Source organism: Schistocerca piceifrons, chromosome X, assembly GCF_021461385.2.
Source record: "Schistocerca piceifrons isolate TAMUIC-IGC-003096 chromosome X, iqSchPice1.1, whole genome shotgun sequence".
Lineage (NCBI taxonomy): Eukaryota > Metazoa > Arthropoda > Insecta > Orthoptera > Acrididae > Schistocerca > Schistocerca piceifrons.
The window spans coordinates 424,860,290-424,866,867 of NC_060149.1; the positions used below are offsets into that span (position 1 = coordinate 424,860,290).

At 44.5% G+C, this 6,578-nt stretch overlaps 1 non-coding gene across 1 annotated transcript; it reads left to right on the forward strand.

Annotated features, from left to right (window-relative positions):
* The first annotated feature begins 5,830 nt into the window (after positions 1 to 5,830).
* Positions 5,831 to 5,905, forward strand: Trnat-ugu. Its single transcript has one exon. It is a non-coding gene; the product is annotated as a tRNA-Thr (tRNA).
* The last annotated feature ends 673 nt before the right edge of the window (positions 5,906 to 6,578 follow it).

The following is a 6,578-nucleotide window of genomic DNA, read 5'->3' on the forward strand; positions in this document are numbered from 1 at the left end:
ATCCCTTAATGACTTTCTCGGCGTTGAATAGAAACAGGCTTAAGGGACGAACTAACTGAACATGGAATGTAGAGATTCTGTGGTTAAGTCAAACATGAATGAGAAATGACCTGCAAGAAAGCTTAATGGCAGATTTAACAAATAGCGAAAGAAATGGAAGGTACTTGTAACCATGAAGCCGGGGTCATAATTTGTGTTGGTATTTCTAATAACAAATTATGTTTTCCCATTATACTTTCGGTCATTTTGGGTACTCACAACAGCAGTGCTACTACACTGGAGCACCGAAAATTTTGACTAGAGTGAAAAGCGCGTGAACAGGATAACATTTCTCTTGTAGACTGAAACAAGTTATACACACCCAATAGACAGGAAAGGGCATGATGTTTCCAGAAGATGAACTGACATGGAAGCCCTCAGTAGCACCGTCTGACGGACAGAGACGGTTGAACATAATGGTGCGTGGTTGTAAAAAAACGGCGTGAAATCATGAGTTCCAAAGTGCTACCAGCAGCCCAGCTAGTACAATGACTGTGCGTAGAAAGTAAAAAAGAATGGCCTATGAGTATCGAGCAGCTCCTCATAAACCACACTTTTCCGCATTCGGAGCTAAGCGACGCTTGAGATGGTGTAAAGTGCGACGCCACTGGACAGCAGATGACTGGAGATGAGTGATTTGGAATGATGAATCTCGCTATTTTAACTCATCGGCACGCCGAATCTCTAACGGTAGGTTTACCCCTGGCCTAAATTTTCGTCTTCTGAAATCGGACCTCGCAGTTTACATTCAACTGACTAAGAACGTTATAACCGATCGTGAACAGTTTTTAATACAAAATAGTCTGTCATAATCTTGATATTTTCCGAAATTTACAAGTTTCTGTTGTAATTAATGAAACGGAATTTGTGAAATAGACAACCTGACAAAAAGATGAAGTAGGCAAAACGAAAGGGGGAAACAAAATGAAACTTAGCAGGCTGAGAGAGTATGCGATGTTACTGCAGTGGTTACAAAATTGGCAGTAGGACCCACTTTTCTGTACGACATTGCACCCCGTCTGATCTGGATGTACGCAACTGATTCGGTTGGGAATGGTATCGTAAAGCCGTTGTATGCTCCCCTGAGGCAAGCTGGCCCACACCTGTTGTTTTGTGAGAATGTGAGGGCAAGCTTACTCAGGGTTTCAGTCGACCACGTGTGACTGCCACGAAGTAGGATCACTGTACTGTGCACCAAGCACATAGGAACACCTACAAATCTCCACCTGCCATCCGAGAACACGTCCTTGGCATCCTGGATACTGGTAGTGCGATGGTGTTGACGTCCGAGCTGGTCTCACATATGTTCACCCTGGGACTGATATGGGGATCATGCTGGCCACGGGAGTATCTCAACATCACGCAGGCAGTTCATAAAGAGAGTGCCATGAGTGGACGAGCACTGTCCCGTAAAAATGGCACGATGGTACTGTCACATGAGCGGTAACACTAGAGGGCGGAGGAGTATCCGTGACGTACCGTTTTCCCATCAGATTTCCCACAATCACTATCAGCAGTGACCTGAAGCCATTCCGATGTCTCCCAATGCCATGAAGCCAAGAGTAACATCTCTGTGTCTCTCCAAAGCTTTGGAACAATGGGATCTCTCCCCATGTCGCCATCATGTTCAAAATGTTCAAATGTGTTTGAAATCTTATGGGACTTAACTGCGAAGGTCATTAGTCCCTAAGCTTACACACTACTTAACCTAAATTATCCTAAGGACTAATACACACATCCATGCCCGAGGAAGGACTCGAACCTCCACCTGGACCAGCCGCACAGTCCATGACTGCAGCGCCTTAGACCGCTCGGCTAATCCCGCGCGGCTCGCCATCACGCTCGCTGACGATGCTCATCCGGGATAGTGCAGGACCACGATTCACTGCCGAACAACGCAGCGCCATTTATCAGCAGTCCATGCTTCCCAGTCATGGAACCACTCTAGACACAGCCGTTTGTATGGTAGTGTTAACTGCAGCCTACGCATGGGTCAGTAATTCCTAATACGGCTGCTGCTAGTCTCTGGCCAATGATGTGAGCCGACAGAGAATTTTCATAGAGTCCATTACATGTTCTCGAATGACAGGTGCTGATATGATAGTGTTCCGATGTTCTTGGTGCACCATGCAGTGATCCTCCCTTGTAGTAGTCACACGTGGTAGATCGGAACCTTGACGACGAGTACGTTTCCCCCACATTCCCATACAGTCCAACATCGGGCCACTGTCACATACTAATGCCCCACAAATCTTCGTATGGCACGATTCTACCAGCCAGCTCCACACTGAGGCCTCTTTCAGACTATCAGATGGGTATAACACAGTCTCACACAAGTACATGGCATCTCCGTGTCCCTTACAGTGATCACTCAACATCTGACGATGTTCACATCCCTTGTATACTCTATTAGGGCTGATAACAACATTAAATACGAACAATACTGATGCAGTCTGCCAGCTGCTCTACCTGTCCCAGCGAATTGCTACTCTAGTGAATCACATCTACCCTGATGTGTACGAAGATGCACTGACAGTTGACGATGTCTTATGCGTGCTTCACTTTCTTTGTCAGACAGACAATTTCGGCAACAGTGGGAAGTCAAATGGAGCTGTGTTACAATTTGTAACTGCAAATTGCATTCCGTTTAAAATTAGTAATTTACGAGGTCTGTTTTTTTTTTAAAGAAATAACCCGCACTGGCTGTAGAATACTTTTTATTAAAAGTCACGACCGGTTTCACGTCACTGGAAGACGCACCCTCAGGTGATAATGATTCTTTTTAACAAGTCGTTGCGAGAAGGTATCTGCCGCATAGCCACGCCCCATCGTTCACGTCAATTTGTAAACAAATAGCACGATAAAAGCGGCTGTCCATTTTTAAAACGCAGAACCATGCCACAAACAGGAAGGTGGTTGAGCGGCGAACATAAAACCACAGCGAAAATCCGATGAAGCTTTAAGCAGATATGCTGCGCAGTGTCTCTAGTACGCCCATCGATTGTGTCACGTCGCACCTTTCAGTCCTGAGAACACAGTGAGCAAATAAAGATGCCTAAAACAATAGAGTCTTCCAGCAAGTATGAAGTGTGTGCTCTCATTCACTGAGGGTTTCCGCCTGATTTCGTACAGCCCACGTAACGTAACTGTCATGTGTGACAGCAGAGTGCGACAATGTTGCAGGAACTCACTCCAGCTACAACAAAGACGCTCCTGCAGCGTTTCCGATGGTGAATGTTTGCTCACCCACCATACAGTCGCCGGCCGTGGTGGCCAAGCGGTTAAAGGCACTACAGTCTGGAACCGCGCGGCCGCTACGGTCGCAGGATCGAATCCTGCCTCGGGCATGGATGTGTGTGATGTCCTTAGGTTAGTTGGGTTTAAGTAGTTCTAAGTTCTAGGGGACTGATGACCTTAGAAGTTAAGTCCCATAGTGCTCAGAGCCAATTGAACCATTTGCCACCATACAGTCCAGACGTGGCTCGCTCTGATTTTCATCTCTTTGCTCACATGAACCGCTGGCTATAAGGACAGCATTTTGTCACAGACAACGAGCTGGGCACCAGGATAGAGAATTAGCAGAACGCACAGCTCGCTGCATTCTATGAGGAGTGTATTGGAAAGTTCATACAATGTTACGAGAAATGTCTACGTTAGAGCGGTGACTATGTAGGGAAGTAGAACTTTTTCCAATTCATGGCGAGATTATGCAGCAACCAGTCATAAATGTATTGAAGAGATAAACAGTTTTGGTTCCAAAGCAGGTTTTAATATTTTACGTTTTGCCAATAACGCATTTCGCGTTGTTTAAGGCATCTTCAGATTGGCGGGTAGAACAGGTGTTGAATACATAATCAGCTGTTCATGTAAATGTCTTAGCAGGCAGACACCGTTGTCAATATTTAAAGAACACTGCTTGCTGCTCTGAAATAAAGATGTGTTGAATGCACGGAAAGACACGTTTAATATACATAAAAGACCGCAGTAGATAGTTGCCCTTGCCGGGACTTTGCACAGCACTCATATAGCAGGCCTGATGCCGTTTTTGGTGTCTTTTGCACTGCGTTCTATATTCTGCAAGGACACAGCGCGACGTCTCTTAAGACTGGACACTACCTACTAAGGTCTTTTACGTGTTTTAAACGTGACTTCCCGTGTACTGAACGCTATTTTACATCAGGGCACCACACAATGTTCTTAAAGTATTGACAACAGTGTTTTCCTGGTAAGACACTTGCGTGGATCATAGCCTATCTCTTCAACACCTGTTGTGGCAGCCAATTTGCAGATGCCTTAAAAATGTGAAACGCGTCATTGGCAAAATATAAAATAATAAAGATTGTTTTGCAGCCAAGATTCTTTATAGCTATAAAATTCAAAACTGTAGAGAAATACCTGGAAGCTGTAGCTAAATGTTGCAAATAAAGTATTTCTGATTTTCTCTACGCTTTCCATTTCGTGACTGATTGGAAGTTGGAAAAAAACTCGTATTACTGTTTAAAGTTAGTCTTATAGTATTTATTTTAATTCACTAGAACGTTAAGCTGCTAAACTTCTCAATGTAGGAATAAACTAATTATTGTTGTTGATATACGCATCGAAGGAGATTTTTATCGCCGAAGTAGTTATTAGCGCCGATGTCTGCGGATTTCCTCATCCGCACAGACTGCTACATAAAAACATTCTTTTGGAGCACGCCAGAAATGTATTATGCACTGGGTGATTTCGCCCTGTCGAACGACGTGTTGCCTTCTATCTGCGAGGAAGCACTGAATCCAAAGTAGATGGGTTCGATATCCTGTAAGCATGTATTTTGTTTCCTAGGGTGCTCCCTGGCCACATTGTTCAGTGGATATTTTTGCCTCAGACATATCCAGTATAGCAATTAGAGGTGGACGTGCACTATCGTCCATGCATAGGAAGTCTAAATCATGTGATCCTCTGAAAATGCGTACATTTGATTGAAGTATCTCATTTCTGTACCTCAGAGGTGTTATTAACATTCCTCTGACCACTAACGAACATTTCAAGTTCCGTGCACTCCCTCCCTCCCCCCTCCCCCCCCCCCGTCTTAACTATGCCATGCCTTCCTACAAAAGAACACCATCACCACCACCACACGCGGCGTTTTCCACGAAACTCCTGTGTGTTTACTTGTTACTGCTTCCCATCTAGACGAATACGTAGCAAGATTCGTTTTCCAATCTGAATCTCAGTTTATCTGTGAATACCAGAGCCCTCAGTTCAGTTATGCACATTGTCGATCTTGTTGATTCCGAACACAGACACAAAGTGTTCACTGAATAACAACGTGCTATAAAAATAATATCTATTGTCCATTTTCGAAGTTCGTTTAGGACACTGTTCCAAAAAAAATGAGGCATACCAGCAACAGCCTCGCAATTAATTTACTGTCTTATGAAGAATGTTGCCAAGAAATAGGCACAGGTTACAAATAATGGCTGCATTCATAAACACAACAGTAGGAACCAAAAGAGCCTACGCCAAACTTAACTTATATGAATATGAAGATGGTATCTGTTCTTTCGGACATGTCCGAAAGAACAGATACCATCTTCATATAGATAAGGCTTGCCAGCCAATGATCTTCTTCAGAGCAGATGCACTCACATTGCCCAAACTCTTACGGGAATCGGTTGATTGACTGCCGCGAGTAATGAGTATAGTGGGCAGGGGCACTACAAATGTAGGGTGTGGACAATCAGTTGGAAATGTGGGTCTCACGGGGAGCGTGCTAGAGATAAGTCCCTGCAGTTGCAATATCCTCTGTGTCCTCGATGGCTCAGTCGGACAGAGCGTCTGCCATGTAAGCAGGAGATCCGGGGTTCGAGTCCCAGTCGGGACACACATTTTCAACTGTCGCTGTTGATATTTATCAACGCCTGTAAGCAGCTAATGGTCTGGATTTCATTGTAATTTCAATCTTAACTTAGTATTACTGTTGCACAGAAAGGAGAGATGTGTAGAGCCATAAAAAACACTGCCTGAAAAAAATTGAAGTACCCAGAATACACGATAGGATGTCAATGTAACTGCGTACACGGTGTAGATCGACGGGTATGTAAATGACTGGAGTTGCAGTTCTGTGTGACAGCCAAACGGCCACCAGACTGCATTAGTGTCGTTCGTATTTAGTGTTGTTACATGATCTGGTACGGAATACAGGGTGGTCAGAAACACACTGAATATCTTGTAAGAGTGTTACAGGGTAGGTTGTGCTGAGAAATAATCACTAAGGAAAAAATTCGATACGCTGAGCCGTATCCGAGTTAACTAGCACTGAAGTTAGCCAATCAGGCCGTTGTGTGCACAAATTCAAGTGACCTGTCAGATACAGTTAGTGTCAGTCGTTCTCATAGCGCATATGATTGCGCACGAGACCACTTAGCCTTTGACTCGCGTTCGATCCCCACTGTCGTCCCACATAAAATTTATCTGTCGCTCTCTTGTGGCGTTTTATGAAACGGAACGAATAACACGATTGGTGACACCGTCGCTGGTGGGCCGCTTGAATTTGC